Below are 21,010 nucleotides of genomic sequence, written 5' to 3'. Positions count from 1 at the left end.
TTTTTGGTGGCCGCAGATGCAAAGTAGCGTCCGTTCTTATGTCGCCAGTTGCAAAATTTGCCAGCAGTTTAAGCGACTGCCTGGGTGTCAACCTGGATTACTAACACCAATCCAGATACCCGAAACAATTTTCCACACGATTGGCATTGATTACATGGGACCTCTACCCACCACCACTGCGGGAAATCGTTACGTCATTGTAGCAGTAGACTACCTGTCAAAATACGTGGAAGTGGAGGCCGTGCCACCTCTTGCATCCACTTACCTAATCGACTTCCTCAAGCACCAATTTGAATGGAGACATGGCTTACCAAAAAAGTTAATATCTGATCGGGCTACAACGTTTCGTAGCGGGGAACTGAAAAAGTACCTTTGCACGGCAGGCGTGCAGCAACACTTCGCATCCGCGTTTCATCCGCAAGCAAACGGCCTTACTGAGAGAACCAACCAGAGCATCCAGGCACGACTCGCTCCATATACGAAGGCAGGGAAAAGAGAAGAGGCCGACTGGGACGTGCATCTTCCGTCAGCCGCTTTTGCGATTAACGCGGCACTGCAGACGTCTACCGGGGAAACGCCCTACGAAATTGTTTATGGGAAACTGCCAAAGCTGAAAGCGGTCCTCAGTCTGGATGCTCCCATTATAATTCCACGTGCCAATGATCGCAAAGCGGCCTGTCAGAAGATCCGAACTGAGGCGATCAAAAAAGCCACCCATGCACAAGAAAATCAAAAGCGCCACTATGACAGACGCCGTAGACCCGCTCCTGCTTACAACATTGGTGACGAGGTCTGGGTGCAAAGGGGCACCAGCGGGCCTGGCAAGAAGCTACTCCCTAAGTTCGACAGGCCATTCATAATTACTCAGCGTGTAGGAGAAAATACCTGGCGTGTGAACACCTCAGATGCGAGCTTCACCCTCGATAAACGCAAAAGAAACAACTTTGCCATGCATGTGTCGCGCTTGAAAAAAGCAGTCGGACCGCTGCAGGTGCAATGAACTGTAATTTCTTTTTTTTCGTCGTCAGGTCCGCAGTGTGGCCGATTGTAACGAAGAGCGGCGCAGCAGCTGTGGGCCATGGGCTGAAAAGCGAGGAAGAAGAGGCAGAATAGAACAGCTTGCCCGACGAACGGGTGTTGTGTCTGTTTCGCTTATTACAATATATATATATATATATATATATATATATATATATATATGTGTGTGTGCTGTGAAAGATCTTTTAATTATTGACGAATTTTTGGTACTCTGTTCTGAAACGTTTTTAGTGACCTTCAGGCATTGGTATTACTTGTGCTGCTTCTTCTAATTTGAGCATAAATATAGCCTTTTTTTTCTTGAGCTAAAGTCAGACCTACATGTTACTTGCAGAAAGAACTTGCTTTAATTGTCAAGAAATACAATGAAAACAAGACTTTATTTAAAACTCACATTTAGGAAAGCCAAGGATAGCATAGGGGATGTTATTTGTGATAGGTAGGATACACACGTGAATATGGTGTAAAAGCTTTGCAAGACGCGATGTAAACGGTGAAAACATTTGTATACATTGCGGACGTTGCAAGAAAAACACTGCCGCTGCTACGTGAGTGGATATAATAATCATGCCTTTCTTTTGAAGAAGAAAACAAACAACTCGTTCACTGGTGGCTTGAAATATTCGTGCTTTTGCTGATTACAGTCGTCTTTGTTGGAGTGAACTCTTAGTGATTGCCTTTTTTTTTGTACTGCAATAATTATACGTGTCAATTGTTAATGAATGTCTCACCTCTTGCAAGCCAGTTTATGCATTTTTATGCGTGCAGTCAAAGCTTGTGAAATATATTCTCATGCTATAACATTATTGTTTTCACTGCTTCTAGTCACCCAGCCTTTTAATTATTTTTTGAGGAACGAAATTTGTGGGTAATAGTAGGGAGGCACCTTTGACTCCAATTGCAAGGTTCATTAAGGGGGGATGCGTAACAATGACAGGTGTAGCATTGCTACTGCCTATCGCTTTGTTATTTTTAAAGCGAACCTCACAAAATTTTGCAATATGCCTAAATAGAGATATTACTAGATGTCTTTTTGTTAATTTGGTCACATTAAAAATAATTAAACTCATTTAGTTTAGTAATTGCATTTTTGAAGGATTATTTGTAAAAATTGTCTTGCATGTAAAATGGTGAAATATTTTCTGGTTATTACTTATGCCCAAGTTATCGTTCTGAACCAAAAAAACAAACATAGGCATGACTATTTTTTAATTAGACATTTATATGCTTGATGACTTGAATTGTAGGGATATTTCTTGAAGAAAAACGTTTGTGAAAAACAATCCTTGTGGCAATATAATTTTTCGCTTCAGTATGGGTGCATTTTATTAAAAAAAGAAGTCACAAAGTTTTAACTCTATAGCTACCATGGTTGCTAAAAAATCTTCCTTTTATGACGAAAAGGTGTGTTTAGAGAAAGCGCCATTTGAAGATTGAGTTGCCAAAGTGCAGTTACGGGATGAGGCACGTTTGGGTCCATTTTTAAAGGCTTTCACTGCGCATAACAATGGGACGCTTTGTGGAAGCACTTTTCAGTACTGCTGAAATATCGGGCCTTAAAAATTGAAAAATCACACCTTTTTTCGATTTTGCTCTCCATCCCCTTTTAAAATTGACGCCTTATTCTGTTGCTGTTTTGAGCAAAGTTTGGGAGGTTATTTTTGCGGGGGTTAAACACATCCGAAAAAAGAAGCATTTTTAAGCACGAGAGGTTAGTGTACAAGGATATAGTGAATGAGAGGAATGAATACCCATGTCCTCAAGCACTGAAAAATTTCAAGATTGTTCTTTCGATCTTCCGTTTGGAAAAGCAGATTAAAGCGAACAGATGAAATAAGCCCGCTTGTTTCAAGTAAGAACTGTTGACCACGGTTGTCTGCTTTTAAAAAAATAAACAAGCAAATTCTGAAACTAAAAATTTTCCACATAATTGGAGCACATGGCAACTAGAGTGCCATGATTGTGGAGCACGCGTTTCATAACGCGATTTCACAAGTATTGCAGCAATGCCAGTAAGAAGATTGAGCCGAAAATGCTTGATACCCGTGCACTCAGATTTAGGCACACGTTAAAAAGCCCCAGGTAGTCGAAACTTCCGAAGCCCTCTACATTGGCGCCTCTCATAATCATATTTTGCTTTCGAGACGCAAAAGCCTAAGAAATACTACCATCAGAAGCTTAGCTTTCATAATACTGAAACCGTAAAATGTGAACTAGCAGAGAGTGAACGGGACACACTCTTACTACACTGCTGAATGTTCTACTTCGTTTGCGTTTTTTGAATGAAACATTTGCCCAGGACAGTGGCTGATAGCACGGTGAAACAGAAAAAGACAGTCATCAAGAAGCACAGCCCAGATGCATATCCTGTCCGCTAACGCCACGTGACACCCAACGTTCTCAGTGAAGTCGGTACGGAAAACGAAGTGAGGGGACGAGGTGTGTCGATTACTGAAAGGTGTTTCCAGCAATATGGTCCAATTTTCTTCTATTCGTGTTTGTTTGTTAGGGTATGATCGGTTAGCGCACGATCTTCACCGTACTATAAGCGAAGATTGGTTGATTGCGCAGATGATTGCGAGGAGTTTCAAGCACTTCTGATCCGCTTCTTCGCAGAGTTTTACCTTCGCGATATCTTCACGGCTGACAAAAAGCAAACAAAGAAAATGGAGGCGCCTTGAACTCTCACCGTTTAAGGGGGTTTACTCACTCCATCATCCAGAAAGATTCATTCATAACTCCTCAGGGGGGCTCCGAGCTGCCGAACCATTAGGTGCTATCACGCAGAATACTGAACCACGCCGATGAAACAGGGGTTGATGTACGGCTGTTCTCATGGCATCCTGTGCCTCTGGCATAGTTCCGTAAGGGAGCTACAGAACTGAAACTCCTGAGTTAGTTCATGTTGTTCTACTTAATAGTCCTGTCAACATTTGCTATGTCTTTTTGAGCACTTCAAACCTTAAGTGCACCAAGTGGTGAGAAAATGAAAAAAAAAATTCGCCGTAAATGACGATACATCGCAAACGCCAATCTGAGCGCAGCGTCGTGTTGGGGCAGCGAAAACTCCCTTGAAAGTTTTTGCTATCCACATACGTAGCAATGTAATTTACCTTTCATTCCCTTTGTATGTCTTTCACGGTGGTTTTCCGTCTTTATTTCTGTCGCTACCTCTCTGTCTTTGATTCTTTCTCCCTTATCTTGGTTAATTTATTTTCACATATTTGTTTCTTTCTATCTTGTATGTGATTCTTCTGTCTCTTTTATTTCCCCGTGTTCGCTTTCATGCGATGCTCGCACATGCTGTGCGCGTGTAATGGAGCTTGCTCAATTTCTGTGGCACGTACTCATTCACATGTTTACGCCGCCGACGGCCATGGCAACGCCAACAGCGATGCCGATAAATGCGGGTACAAATGCCTAACAGCTGTGCTCCCAGATATTATCAGTTGCAAAGCGAATTAGGTGTGAATTAGAATGCACACTGCATGTTCGCAATGTTACTTGCAGTATTGCGGTCTGAGAAACAGCCGACCACCTTCACCTGTTTTTGTATGTTTCTATGCACTTGGGTACTTGTCATCGCTTTGCTGAATAGCACCCGCTTTTATAGACTGTATTCGAAGAACGAACGTTAACACTTTAGGGTGTCGTGAAGAGGAAAAATCAATTGTCATGTAATTTCATCGTTTCTATTTTAACCATAGAGTCTGCGTATTGCTCAGTGAAAGTTGTGTACACGTGTGTGACAAGGTGGCTAGTGGTTGCCATCGCGAAATTACAGTGCATCAGCGCTTAATGCGATCTGCAAGGGGTATTAGTGGCTTCTAGATAGATTTGTGTAGATTCTATCGGCAGATATACGAGCGCGCGCGACGGAAAGCTTTTGAGAATGATTGCGGCGGCATGCTTGTAAAGGCACTTGCTGTTTGTCAGAGCTTCCTTTGAGAGAGGTTGTAACCCCCTCCCCCTGTTTTCCTCCACGCCTTTCCACGACAGCTCGCTGTATTCCATTTAGCGTCCCAGTTATTATTCAGGAATGAACGATAGAAATCTTTTTCCGTCTTCGTGATTTCGATTTTTTTACCGTCGTCTGAGTGAGCTATCGCTCCAAGAAATGAAACTGGGGTTCCTGTACATGACAGCACTTCTTGTGATTACTTCCGAGCTCCACGTGCACCCTACTAGCTTGGTATTATTCTCCCTTTTTGCTTCTACAAACTGCGCCTCTAGAATAAGGTCTTCTTCTTTTATGCAGAAATTTAGAAAACAAGGAATAAAAGTCTACAAGATACACACACAAGCAAAGATGTAGATCCCGCTAGCGAATACAGAAAATAAGGAAAGAGAAGATAGGGCTTCCAAAATTAAAAAAGCTGCTATAACACGTCAGTAAATGAAAAGAAAAATAGAAAAGGGCCTCTTTGTTTTCTTTGTTATTAGTCATATCGATTTGCTGTTTTAGATTAGATGAGGAAAATGTGGAAATACTCACTTTCTGGTCGCTGGATGATTTGATTTGTCTAGGCTTAGTAACCTTTCAATAAATAGCTGCCACTGTGACATATGGCCCTTCCTTACAACAACAACAACAACAACAACAACAACAACAACAACAACAACAACAACAACAACAACAACAACAACAACAACAACAACAACAACAACAACAACAACAACAACAACAACGACGACGACGACGACGACGACGACGACGACGACGACGACGACGACAACAACAACAACAAGAACAACGATGACGATGATAACAACGACGACAACTGAAAGATGAGATGTTTCTCTCGGTAATTGCACCGTATGCTTTATAACAGTACCATCATACACAATCCTTCTTAAATGTTTATTTATATTTAGCAAAATATGAGAAGGTAGGCTACGTTAGAGCCGGCTATCCCAACATCATGACAGTAATATACAAGATAAACACACAAACAATAAAAATTAGAAATAAAAATAAAAAACTAATGAGAGGCCCTGTGTATATGCTATATACACTATAGGCATTATAATCCGTGAATGAGCACCGTATTGAGCCCCTCTTAAATGAGCAGGCTAGTACATCAAAACTCACATTGGTGGTTAATGGGGAAGCTTACGCAAACAACTGCGTTCTCGTTACATACTCTCTGTTACATACTCACTTGGAGTTGAAAAATATTCTAGGCCTATGGCAGAACCGCTCCAGCGCGTTAGACTCCACAAAAGCGCTACTGACATTCTTACGGGCCACCGGCTTGAACCGTACGTTGTAAATAGTGCAGTGCGTGTGAGTGACTGTTTGCGTTACGTGACTGTTCTACGTGTATGTAACTGTATGTGTTGTGTGTTTATCATTGTATATATCGTTGTCACCACCAGGCACCTAAAGTAGCCTGCCAGGTGGAAAGCCAGGCAAACCTCTCCAGCTCCCCATTAAAATAACTTATTCTCTCTCTCTCTCTTTTTTGTTCTCGCGTTCCTACACTTTTTGAAGCAATCTCACTTGGCAGTTGCGGGAATTCGTGTTCACAAAGATACACTCGATTGACATAAAAACGCGATAACGAAGGCAAATGTTATTACTGCTTGCACGGCTCTAGTTCCCAAATTGAGCATTTTGCTCCGACAGTATCAAGGGTCAGAGGTCAAAAGAAGGACACGTGGAAGATAGAAAAAGAGAGAAACACGCAATAAGCCAACAAAGAAGACCAACACGACGAATTCTTCGATGGAGGTGGCCGCAACGCGAAAATGAGGAAGCCACCCCCCGACGCTCTCTTTCGCAGATGAATAACTTCCTCAACACGCACATGCTTTCTTTCTTTCCCTTCTTCACTCCCATTGCTTCCTGCCTCACGCTTTCTTTCTATAAGCTTTTTACAATGTGTGAAGCAAGGGAAGCAAACTAGAACAGAATAAGAAGAACTGTCAAGGGAGGAAACATTTAGGCAGTGCCCAAAGAGTCCCCCAAATTGGGGTGCCTGCGGACAATGCGGAACAATGTCGCATCGAAAAAGATAACGAATACAAAGAAATGCGAGAAAAAAGAATACATGAAAATTGACCCTCGCTGGAACCGTTTCTGCTGCAGTGCCCTGTCCGGGAACCATTCATCGAGACATCTGAGCGAGAGCGGTCTCCGAACATTCGATACGATGAGACTGGTTGAGAGAGAGGAGCCATGTTTTCGGCACTCCCGGCCATACGACCCGGATGCGAGTGGGGTGCTCCCAAACGACACTTTGATCACACTTTTTCTTACTTAGTGCCTGGTATTATTATTTCCCTAACTTGTTACACTGGTAGCGCCACGAAGTGCCCCGTTTACTTTTATAGTTCTTTCCGGGGTAGTTTTTAGCAAGCACAGTGTGAAACGTCACCGATAGGCCCGTTTAGAATGACACCTCTGCATGAGTTTTTGTAGTAGTGCCTCTTGCTTTTTTTATTCACCTTATTTTCTAAGAGAGCTATAACGGGGATACCATCATGGTTCACTGTTTTTGATTAACATATGTTTGTGCGGTGTTCCAATGCTTCGTAATTTGAAAGCCTGGCTTGCTTGAACACTTTTGTTTCCATCTAAATGATTTTTGTAGTAACGGTTGCAATGAACTGTTACTTTAGAATGTTACATTAGGGAACTGGTATATAGTGGTGGCAAGAAGTGCGTTCTGTTGTCCTTTTTTAGACGTGGGGAGAGGTTAAGATGATGAGCACCTGGGCTAATTCATAATAATGCTTTGCAGTGAAATCAAATAACGCCCCGTTGAAAGAATGAATGTTGGGAGAATATTTATCGACATCAAAATTTTGTTTATTTTTTAACTCTCCTTTTCTCTTTCAACCCCCTATTCCCCAACCCCAGTGTAGGGTAGCATACCGTATACTAGCATTTGGTTAACCTCCCTGCCTTCCTTTTTTCTCGTTTCTCTCTCTCTCTTCTTTTTCTGCTAGAGTGCCAAGGCTGTCTGCTATGAAGCAGAACATAATAAAGGTGTTTGATCAGTCCTCTGAACTGGATGTGTTGGAGAGTAAAAGAGAATTTTCGCGCTCTCTCACACGCACGCAACCCCCCCCCCCCCACAAACACACACACGCACACACACAAACACACACACACGCATATAAACACGCATAAACACAGACGCAAACGCACACACACACACACACACACACACACACACACACACACACACACACACACACACACACACACACACACACACACACACACACACACACACACACACACACACACACACACACACACACACACACACACACACACAAACGCACACACGATAATCTACTGTTGACAAATCATTCGGCGGCGTGCATCTTACGAAGCCGCTCTCGAAGGCCTACAGTCCTCTGTTAGCTCAGAGACTCTGGTACGTTGAAGTCGGGCTCGATCCTAAAATGTACGAGAATTTCTGAATACAATAATCAGGTGATAAGGTGTTGGCGAAAGAATTTCGTGTATCAAGCACCAGCGTAACTCTGTAACAGAACACTCGACTACCATGCAAGAGGCCCGGGTTAAAAGCGTGGAATATGTGAAGGAGCTGCCCACAACTGATACAACTTTGGAAGTGAACTTTCCCGTAGCGTTTAAACTATACGTTAGAAAGAGTTTAGTGATGAAATGCTTTAGCTTTTCTTTTTCCGTGCGTGCTCTGCAGGAATTGAAATAAGCTAATTAAGTAATGCCACGCCTGCGCCGAAGACGCGGCACAGTTACAGAGAAAGTTGGAGGAGCGGCCCCGTGCACGCACCCCCTTCTAAGCTGCTAGCTTAGCTTTGGCTGAGGATTTCAGCATTCTCATTTGGCTAGCTAGGATTTTTGACTGTGCATGGTTATTGAAAGTTCTGCTATGATGCTTATGGAGATAAGCCTAGTTCCGGATCATAACCCGCGAAATCACAATTCTATTTATCGAAAACTTTTGCCAAATTCTGTAAAAACCTACCAATCAATACTCTTGGATTAAATTAGTTGCATGAAAATGTAATAACCGCGCAGCCAAACCACAATATTGAAGTAACTACAAGAATAAGAATAGCGTGAAGCCCATTTGGCAAGCACTCTCAAATTATGAGAGGTAAATTGCCACTATTCCTCAAGAGAAAGGTATATAACAGCTGTATCTTGCCGGTACTTAGCTACGGAGCAGAAACCTGGAGACTTACAAAGAGGGTTCAGCTTAAATTGAGGACGATGCAGCGAGCAATGGAAAGAAAAATGGTAGGTGTGACCTTAAGAAACAAGAAGAGAGCAGAGTGGATTAGGGAACAAACCGGGGTCAAGGATACCATATTTGAAATCAGGAAGAGGAAATGGACATGGACCGGGCATGTAGCACGTAGACAGGATAACCGCTGGTCATTAAGGGTAACTAACTGGTATTCCCAGAGAAGGCAAGCGGGTTAGGGGGAGACAGAAGGTTAGGTGGGCAGATGAGATTAAGTTTGCGGGTATAAATTGGCAGTAGCAAGCACAGGACCGAGTTGACTGGCAGAAGATGCGAGAGGTCTTTGTCCTGCAGTGCACGTAGTCTGGCTTATAATAATAATAATAATAATAATAATAATAATAATAATAATAATAATAATAATAATAATAATAATAATAATAATAATAATAATAATAATAATAATAATAAAAATAATAATAATAATAATAATAATAATAATAATAATAATAATAATAATAATAATAATAATAATAATAATAATAATAATATAATAAAATTAGTAATATTAATATAATAATAATAATAATAATAATAATAATAATAATAATAATAATAATAATAATAACGTTTGCAATCAATCCTAGCTCAAAAAGTGTGCTTTCAGAGCGAGACGTCAGCCTACATATAGCCAGCGCAACAGCGTCGCATATAATTGATTTTCTCCGTATTTATTTATTCATATAGTCACCCCACCACAGACATTTTTCTGCAGAAGCAGGTACCTATAGCATTCTAAAAGCTTTGATGACTCATGAGATTGACCTTCAAGAGCTAATTCGGACTGATTGACATCACCGTCTAAATCGCTTGGTTTCGCTTTTCGATTGGCACATCAAACACATCGTAAATAAAAGAACGCCTGTGCGCGTAACACAGGCCACTTCAAAGTATTTCATAATTCCCGGTGAGACTAGTGTTGCGAAGTTACACTGTAATTCGTATACTGAATAGGCGAAGTACCCACTTTGCAAGCGCAACGTGCCGCACCAGCAGCGTAACTCCACACTGATGGGTACACCTATAAACCACCAACTCCTTGGCCAATATGCATGCTTTGACACTTGGTGAAGTTCTATGCTTTGACTATGTAACTTTGCGTGCGTGCATTACATGACCTTTGTGTCGAACGTTTGCCCGAACCAGTTTCAAGCACTGGCATCCCTCTGCGATTGAACACCTGCTTTTTACGCAGTATTCCTGTATTCGATTCTCACCCGAATCGAACATTTTGATATATACCTATTTATACCTGTCGCAAATTTTCGTTCATGGACAACGCAGATTTTTCGGTTACAATGAACGACGCTGACACCGGAATTTCTATGAAGCAAGCTTTTTCACGCTATCGCGTTAAAATTCTTTTAAGTCGGTTAACGCTACCGCAGTAAAAGCAAAAAAAAAGGAAGGATATCTACTATCACATAATGACACAAAAATAACAAATAAGAGCAGATAAATATAAACCAATGTCTTGCATTTCGAGCAGATTTGGCCTTGGGTGAAACTGGCCTAGATTTTTTTTTGTTTAGTCGCCGTTCCCAGAAAAACTGCAGTAAAGACTTCAGCGCACTACCTGGGAATGAAAGCCACCGGCTGGCTTCAAGCGGCGGGACAATCTTTGCAGTTCACAAACGATGAAAGCAACGTCTTTCTATTGATTGGGGACAGGACAATAAAAGTAAAATAAAATAAAAAACTCTGAAGTTTTCTCGGGTACGTTAGGCGATTTGGTTGTGGTTCATTTATTTCACGGACGTGGTTTCAGCAACATGCTTTCGCAATCATTGCTGCTGCGCCCCCTTCAACCCCTCCACCCCCCCCCCCCCAAAAAAAAAACCGCCTGGATTGCTTGCACACGAGCATTGTCCTACAAAATCACATATCCTGTAAGCTGAAAAACTCCCCGCGATGAAATCCCAATGCAAATGGCGACCTTTTCGAATAGCTTACCTTTCTGATTCACGGCGCCATCGACTAAAACGAAAGCGAAGTCAACTTGGTTGAGTAAATGTTCCGAATTCCGAAAGCACTTTCTCTTGCCTGTTTACGCACCCACAAATTTATGTTATTCTACGCACTCGCTTCGAAAGCGCGAGTTTGTATAAAGAGAAATGCTGGGAGATAAACGCGTAAAGAAAAAGAAAGAGACAAACAAGCCACGGCGATATTGAGGAACGGCCAGTGTCCCTCGCTACTGGAAATAGCAGAGTGGACTCCTCCCATTCGATTTCTATTGGTATCAGTCGAAAAGGAAAGAACTGCAGAAAGCATCGAAACTAAAAGCAAAAAAAGGGAAGTGAAGAAAACATGTAAGATTTCAGATATTGCACGCGGAATAATAAATAAATAAATAAATAAATATAAATAAATTAGCTCATTCATGGGTGCTATGCAGGATCGCCCGAGCTTGGCGACATTCCCGTTTGAATCAGCCAACAGTGCGAAAACGTAAAATTCACCAGTCCCTGCACTGCGTTTTTTCATTGAATACGATGTAGCCGGCATCGCCTCGTGAATGGTCGACAAAGTTGGGCAGTCCACCAGAGGCATCTTCTTTTATTTGTTTGTCCTTCCACTGAGTGCAAAAGTACAGTCATGCAATAAAGGTGTCCGAAGCTTTTCCTGAGGGCAATTTTTAAACGAACAAGCTGTTGGAACTCAGTTTCAAGCGTGTACTGCCTGCACTAAGTCTGTTTTAGAATGAACAACACAGTGGCCTCTGAGACTCATTCCATCCGAGTGCCTTACAACATCGCGAACAGAGCTAAACCTGAGGTCACGTGTTAAGCATCATGCTCAGCCTGTACATTCTTGCGCGCTGCTCGGCAGTTGCGCGCCTTCTTCGTCTTCGTCATCGTCCGCTATAGCACCCGAGAACGTGCGTCTGGCTAATTAGCCATTTGACTGAGTTCTATACTTGGAGAGTAGCCCAGGATATGCTATCGCCAAGGTAATTAGGTCAAGCCTTGGTAAGACATAGGTAATTACGCAATATATCATTGATACCGTGGTAATAAACCCATGTCAAGCTGAATCGTGCTAACTAAGGCATGCTAGTGGGCGCCATAAGCAAATCATGTGAATTAACGCGACGTAGTTTATGAGCATGCCAAGTAAAAGCATGCTAATTAGACCTTATTTATATGATCACCATTAGAATCATGCTAATAAGAATTAGGTTCATTAGCTTTATACTAACGTTGGCCTTTCTTATTGTGCTCGAGATAATTATTTGTCATTTTAATAAAAACTTTAATGATTAAGACAACTATTCAGTGGTATGTTCAATAGGTCAATAGGTATGTTCAATAGGTTTGTTCAATGTGTGAATCACTATATTCAATATTAAAACAGAGCTGCTCTGGCCTTCACATCGAAGCAGACCAGGCAGATGAGCAGAAGACTGAATTGAAAAGCTAGATAAGCTACGTTATCGCAAGCTCCTTTATTGCTCCATCCTTCCCCAACTATAGTGCAAGATGACCAAATTATTTTATGTGCAGAGAAGCCACTGCTTAGCGTCCACATTATCAAACGCTTGACAGTAATACAAGCACCATGACAGCCGCGGTTTAAACTGGGCGAGTTCAGAGATTCAACGAGTTTGTATCCGAGTTGACGTCCCAATCAGTGTGATTGACGGGCACCTGCGGCAAAGATCAGATCAGGCCACCACTTTTGCTCTTGCCGAGGAGCGGTGCTCATTCCGCAACGCGAGTGAGTGGCACGATTGATCCATCTATCAGCTTTATTGCATGAACTATGTACACACACACGCAGAAGTAAAGTTATATCATCACCTGGCTGTAATGTATCGCATTCAGTTTTACCGCGCTCATCCAGCCACAGCCGACTTGCCGGCCGTTAGGTGCTAGCGCCCCGGGTGACAACCTGTCCTCATATTTATCTGCTATATTTTATAGAAGTGATACGAGCAGCGCGACAGGGATGCATGGGTACCCCTCTGGCCTTCGAGAGTGGAAATTTCCATGCTGCAGGTGGAACGAAAGAACCTGCCCTAAAGAGGACAAATTCCCACGCACATGCCTGTGGAAGGCGGGTGTTGAGTTGGGAAAAAAATAGCGCAACAATCAAGCTGACGGTCCTGCACTGCTGAAATGTTGAATGAGTAGTGGCACTGACCGGTACGCACGCAATAGGAATGATTTACCTTTTACTGGCTTCCCCTGAGGCAAAACGAAAATTTCGTCACCAGGCTTACTACTATTCAGAAATGGCAAAAAAAAAAAGTGAGCGCTAACAAATCCCAACTCAAACAGTCTAAATTGTTTCACGGGTTCTGCGTGCTATAAAAGGTGAAACAAAGCAGCGATGTTTTTAAAGTACTCCAAAATATAGCATACCTTTGCTTGTGTAACTTCACCCACTGAGAACGGGTCGCACGTTCCTCACATTCTGCTCTTTATACTTGCTTGCTATGAAGTCACTTGCCAAACCTGAGCTCGTTTATTTGCGCCCAGATTATTGCATGACCCGAAAGTTTTTTACTTTTTTTATAAAGATTGGAGGGATTGCGTAAGGTATAGCTATTCCAGTAAGCCAGACGCATTGCACAATCCTGACCAGAACATCGACCGGAATCAAATTCACAAACCTGGACTGTGAAAGCTATCTCTGGGGATGGCGTTTGCAGATGTGATGCAGACATTGTTGACATCAATAACAAACGTGCCGGGCCAGGGCTGAAAAAGAAATGCAGTGCTTCAGGAAGCGCACACTATAAAATGAGAGCTTTTTTAAGCGTCTCCTTATTTGCTTATTTGTGTAGTTTCACATACTAGCTGCCTATTGTGCGCGTCTTTCGTTTACGCTGTCCAGTAAGCCCAGCCTAGTAGACTTGAGTTCCAAAGCATTATAGGCCAGACACCTCCTTTGAACACAGCCAGACCAGAGATGAAGACCTAGCTTAAAATTGAATTCGGTTAACCTCCCTGCCTTTCTCCTTATGTTCTCTCTCTCTACCACTTCAATACAAGTTTTCTCACACCACGTTGTCGACAGCAGCAGAGCTCACAGCGCTTCAAGGTGCAGTAAAGTACATTCTTCGGCAGCAACCTAACCAATAGGCCATCTTTTGCGACTCGAGGTCAGCCTTACAGACACTATGGTTTGTTATACAGCATGGATTACACGAACAATCAGCATATCAGATAAGGCACGACTACCACAAAGCGCTCAAGGAAGGTCGCGATATTGTATTTCAGTGGTTGCCGAGTCATTGCGGAATCGTCGGCAATGATCGCGCGGATGAAGCTGCTCGATCGGCTCATGACGAAGACCAGCGCACGCCCATACCACTCTTGAGAACGGACGTTGCAAGGCGACTACAATCATTTGCTCGCCGTATAACTCCCCTAGAATGGAATACGGCAGGTTTCTCCAACACGCACCTGTATTCGATCAACCCAAACTTGCAACTTCGTTTGCCATCCGGGCTCCCACGATGCGCTGAAACTTTACTGTGTCGTATGAGGTTGGGCGTGGCATTTACTAATGCGTACTCTCGTCTCCCTGGAATGGCAAGCCTTTCGGCATGCAACATCTGCGCCTGCGAGGAAACGCCTGAGCACATTCTATGACATTGCCCAGCATACCAGTCTGAACGACGTAATATGGAAGCCGAGCTCTGTCAGCTGTATTCACGGCCACTTACATAAGAGAAGATCCTGGGACCTTGGCCGACGGCTTCCCTTACGCGCAAAGCCATGAAAGCCCTCTTGTACTTCTAAGGACCACCAGACTTCACGACCGCTTGTGAAAGAACAGTGTGAGACGATGCTGTGTAGTCTCGAGCTGACTATTCATCATTCTCTTTCTTACTCCGCCTCTTTTCTATCTTTTTCCTTTCTATTATTCTCCGTTTCCCCCACCCCAAGTATAGGGTGGCCAACCTTAGCCAAGCTTGGTTAAGCTCCCTGCCTCCCCCCCCCCTCTCTCTCTCTCTCTCTCTCTATATATATATATATATATATATATATATATATATATATATATATATATATATATATATATATCTGTGTGTGTGTGTGTTTATATATATATATATATATATATATATATATATATATATATATATATATATATATATATAGATATATATATATATATATATCTGTGTGTGTGTGTGTTTATGTGTGTGTGAAATGTAGAAATACTGTTCGAATTCCTACAGAATGATCTTCTGGCATCTGACCTGCCTAACTATTGTTCTTTGTAAGACCGACGGGGAAACTCCGTGATTACAAAAAAAAAATGTTCGGCAGATCCCACGTACCTTGGGAATCGACATTATGAAGCGTGTGGATGGAAGGTGACCGTGTTGTAATTTCTTTATTGATTGTTACGTTACGAATGTGACGCTAAATATAGGTACAAATGGCATGCACAGAGTATGTTGAAAATTCCTAGATGTTTATTAACCAGTTGTTCACGCTTGTCCAACAATGACAACAGAAACATGAGAATCAATAATACCAGAAACGATAAGCTGATATAAGGTGATTGGGCTCGCGACGATGGCAACCCTTGACATTGCTAGATAGATATGCTTCAGCGCATGCGGTGCTTTAGTATGCAAGCACTGCCAAAGCCTTGCAGTGCGCAAGGAAATGCATCGCTATAAAAACAAACAAACAAAATTATGCCAGTTCTAGATGTATATTCTCAGAGTGCAAGAAGGTCATTGTGGTTGATCGTCACACCACACGACACACACAAAGTGGTTCTAAGAGAGAAGGGAAGAGAAAAGTGAGCCCCGTAACTGTCTGCTTCAGCGAGCTACACCTCAACAGTAGCTCACAAGGCATGGGGTGAGGAGGGATTAAAAGGATAGGAATATATGTGAAGAGAGAGAGAGAAAGAGGCATGAGGTGGTAAGCCAGAGAGCGACGACATATCGAGGGGATAGGAGAGATAGGAAAGATGGAAACACGGTCACAGGAGTCTGAAGACGGGGCACCATTTGCGAGAGCTCTTGTCGGCGTGAGGAGGTGGCGTAGAGCAAGTCCAGTCGGTCATAGCTACACTGTCGTCGGAGGTCGGCACCAGGAGATGACGTAGGGCGAGACCTGTCTGCCAGAGCTACGCTGACATCGGAGATCGCGAGGACACAACCGGTCGGCATGGAATCCAGCGAGTGAGTGCCACCACACGAGGCAGTAAGCCGTTTACTAACAGACGTTCAGTTTTAGAAGAAAATAACAATCGACAAGCAGATAAAAAATAAAGGTAGTATTGAAGACAAGAATTCAATGCTGATGTATTTGTTTAGAGACATCAAGTAGAATGGTTATAAAAAGTGCTTGCGCTGCGCTGTCGGCCGACGTCGTATATAGCAATAAAAAAATTTCACCAGCATGAATGACCTGTTTCTGCTGGTCAGTCGGTTGATGATATTTAACGTCCAAAATCAACGCAAGGTTTGATACACACTGAAGTGGAGTGCTGTGTATAATTTCGACCATCTGGCTTGTTTTAACATGCAGTGACGTCGCAGACTACACAGGCTTCATGCATTTCGCCTCCCTCAAAATTTTGCCACCGGAACCGAGATGTTATCCTCGTCTTCCCGGTAAGCAGCTTAACACTGGAAACTGCTCCACAGCGGCGACGATTTCATTTTATGCATCCATATCTGTTGCTGAGAGGGATAATTTTAATTAGAGACTAGCGGTAGAAGAAAATAATAAACATATTTACCATTCATAGTCTGAAATTACACGAACGCTTACGGGTTTAGTACACTACAACTTGCCCTAATACTTGCAGTAAGGCCCCGCGGTGGTGGTCTAGTTGCTAAGGTACTGGGCTGCTGACCCGCAGGTCACGGGATTGAATCCCGGCTGCAGCGGATGCATTTCCGACGGAGGCGGAAATGTTGTAGGCCCATGTGCTCAGCATTGGGTGCACGTTAAAGAACCACAGATGGTCGAAATATCCAGAGCCCTCCACTACGGCGTCTCTCATAATCACATGATAGTTTTGGGACGTTAAACTTTACATATCAATCAGTTACTTGCAGGAAGATTGGAACGATGAGCTGATGAAAGACCTGAGTGATTTTAATGCTTGCAGAATGCCGCATTAGTCCCTACGAATAATCTCTTATACAGATTATCAGGAAAACAACTATTGCCTGAGTAATCTATATAAGCACTTCATGTTTCGGTAAATTTCTATCTGTGCAATCACTGAGGCATGTGCTCCACGCATTCTTCTTCTCGTCTATCTCAAACGAATACTCTCATATCCTATTTGCTTAGAAGTAAGCTAGCGGGCACCGTGATATTTTGTCCTTGTGCAGCTCTGACGTAGATTAAGAACGATGGCCTTTACGTAAGAAAGTGGCTGGGTTTATGGTAACTACAGCAAGCAAAAGAAACAAGTCATTTTAATTCTGGTATGCAAACATGCCTAACCTGACCACCGAGTTAAGGAGATTGCCGAGAAAGAAAAAAATCACAGAAGTTAATGCTAACCGCATGTCTTGGGGTACAGCGCGAAAGCCTCAAACATAGCCGAGGAAACGAATGCGACTTTCTTTTCAGACGGCTCTAGTCTTGCGGTGTACCAGAACCTTTCTCAATACCTTTTCATCCCCCTACATATACGTCAGTTTTCTTCTACTTCACGTGTCATTTCGCATTATACTCAATTCCAACGCTTGCTTTCTTTCGCAGTAATCCACCCAGTTATGATATTTTTTTTCTTTTGTGTGATTTAACTGCCTTTCCGTGGCCTCTTGCTATCAACATTCTCAGCGCCATTCTGAATGCATTCCCTTGCGAGTGTAGTGTTTTTCTTTTCTGTGAACACTCTCCGGTTTATGAAGCCTTAGAAAAGATATATAATTTACACGAGTCGCATGCATTTAGTTTCATGTTGCTTGCTAGAGATGCGCACAACTAAACAAAAAATAAAACCAAGTTGGAGTTCTGAAACGTCGAGTTATTTTTGTCTGTTTATTAGGCCCGAAGTAAGACATTTTCACCAGCCTAAATTCCATTATTACACATGCACACATAGCTGAAAAAAAATTTTGAATAAAAAAGAAACAAAATGGAATCTGGGCCCCCCCTTTCTGACACGTTCAAGGGCACAAATATGCTATTGTTGTTCTTAAAAAAAACAGTTTTTTGTATATTTGTGAGCTTTTAGCGATCTTTTAACGAATTCACAGAAACGGCCTTTTCGTTACCTTTCTTAAATTCATTTGGCCTATACATCTTATCTGTCATTCATCCTTTCCACATCCATGTGTACGGTGGCCATTTGGACAAGCCCATGATTGACCTCCCAACCATTCACTCAGTAATTCTTTATCTTCTTCAACAAACGTCCTAAAATATACAAAAACGCAGTATCACAATGACAGCTAAGACCGCACGTATAGAAGCCAGAACTTTTGACCAATATATTATGCGATTATCATGGATGCAAACTTGGAGACAGGCACTTAGTAATCTTTTATTAAAGCAGCGAAATAAGTAGACATTGAAACATTCCACTAAAACGTCGGAAACATCGAGGTTCTCACAACGAGCCGTTTTCCAAGGCTTGGTCGGTACCTGAGGTTAAATCATGTACGCAGACAACACACCTTTAGCCATAGTGTGACTCAGCCTCTGAGTCGTCAGACTTACAGCCAATGCATATGTCTGATAAGGCGCATTTGCTTAACATACATCTGGAATGAAATTTTCTTCGCATGTAAATTATTTAGTAAAGAGTTGAGACTTCAAAGTGCGAATATCATTAAGCTGAGGAAAGTGCAAGGTTGCAACATGTGTGTCTAAACTTAGAAAATTATTGCCCTAGTTTTATCGTTTCTGCAGATAGCAGCTTGGTCATAAAGCTGCTTTGTTCCAACCGGAGAGCTTTAAGCCGGCGGACGTCAATATTTAGATGCGTCGCATAAAATATTCACTGTCGCGAAAAACTCTGCAGAAAATTGAGATTTTGTGCCAATTCACGCAAAAACACCCAATGGTGTATGAATTATAGTTATTGTTTTATTTTACTGTACTGTACTGACAAACAAACACACACAAAAGAATCGCATGACTGTAGGAGTGCATGTATGCCTGTTTGTATGACTGCGTCACGGTGTCTTTCTTGCGTTCTGAACTTTCAACACGTCCTCTTACAATCGTTCGTTTAACACCTTACAACACCCGTTCCAGATGTGACCAAAAAATTGGACCCAGGACTCTTTTATGTTGCCAAGATTGTTGCACTCAGAACATCTGGAGATACCAAATACGTTGCTGAGGTTGCTAGATGGGTTTCTGTGACGGCCGGTGGACTTGACGTGCTCCCTAAATAGGGCGCTTCGTTTAATTTCTTTGACTCACTAGTTAGCTCGAATCGCACGTGTGTTCCTTCTAGTGTAGCAAGGTGGGCGTAAGGCTGATTTGCGCGCGACTGCTCCCATCTGATCAAATTTCGTAGTTGCCTCTAAAGAGGCGCAGAGCCCCTTCGCACCCTACTTCCCCATGTGTGCATTTCACGTGACGAAAGACTGCCCGTGCATCTCCTCTCCGCTTCATCTCAATCGTGGCTGTTCTCGCACACTTCCAATCGCACACACAACATACGACGCCCGCGGTGTTGTTATCAATGTGTACTTCATACTGAACCTCAAAGTAACGGCGTTGCCTCCAGTGACCGCAACCACGTGCTTGGAGTGTCCATATAATCGCGTTCGCAACGAAATTATTGCGCAGTACTTATGAATTACTTTGATTCCAGTGACGTCATAATATTTCCTAAAATATGGCTTGCTGCGACAGTACGAATCACGGTGACCATGGCTCTACAGTGTGAGAATGCGCTGTAGTTTTTAATTTATTAATTTTTTATCCAGGTTCAATAACTTTTACCTAAAGAAACAGGAAAACATCACACACATATGTAAGACTCTCGGCCACTGACGGCATTAGCATGCTGTTCCCAAAATGTTCGTGCAAAATGAGCATAAAAAAACAGTGCAACATAGGAATAAGCACATTGTGAAAACCGTGGTGGCTTGCAAAACACCCATGCACCAATATTCATTTCACAGCAGCCCATTTTCGCGTTGTTTCATATTGCGTGCAAGCTCATCAGCCGATGCATTCTTGAACCCCCATATTGCTTCGGTCAAGATCGATAACGACCATGCAAGCATAGGCCAGTGAACTCAGTCGTAAGATTACATACTTTTTCTAATTAACAGACCGACCAGCAAGCCTGAGTACACCCATTAGGGCTGTCACCGTCATTTCGGCGCCGTGGCAGAATGGCTTAGTTGTGAAACTTAGGAGTAGCGAAGATTCGGTGACATGATAGAGGCATTGTTCTCGACTACTTACGTTTTTTTCTAAGAAGATTTTACGACATACGGGCTATTTATTTGGTCCGCGATCTGCACCTTGAGGTAAAATTACTGCTTTAATAGAATTTTCTCAGCGTTTGGTATATCTCGCTTGCTGTCTCGGCTGCATTTTGTGCCCGCGTGGCGACAGTAAGTTTTAATGCCATATACATGGGGACTTCTGTCAGAAAGTACACATCAAACACTATATTTTTTTTTCACTGCTTTCACAGTTTATGTGGAATGATTATATGTCGATGCAAACTATTCTCTCTCTTTAAAAAAACGTAACGTATTGAAGAATTTTTAACTTGTCTAATAATGAATCACGATTTACAAAAGC

Source organism: Rhipicephalus microplus, chromosome 4 (assembly GCF_043290135.1).
Source record: "Rhipicephalus microplus isolate Deutch F79 chromosome 4, USDA_Rmic, whole genome shotgun sequence".
NCBI classification, from domain to species: Eukaryota; Metazoa; Arthropoda; class Arachnida; order Ixodida; family Ixodidae; genus Rhipicephalus; species Rhipicephalus microplus.
The sequence above is the reverse complement of the archived record's forward strand: the minus strand, read 5'-3'. Positions refer to the sequence as shown.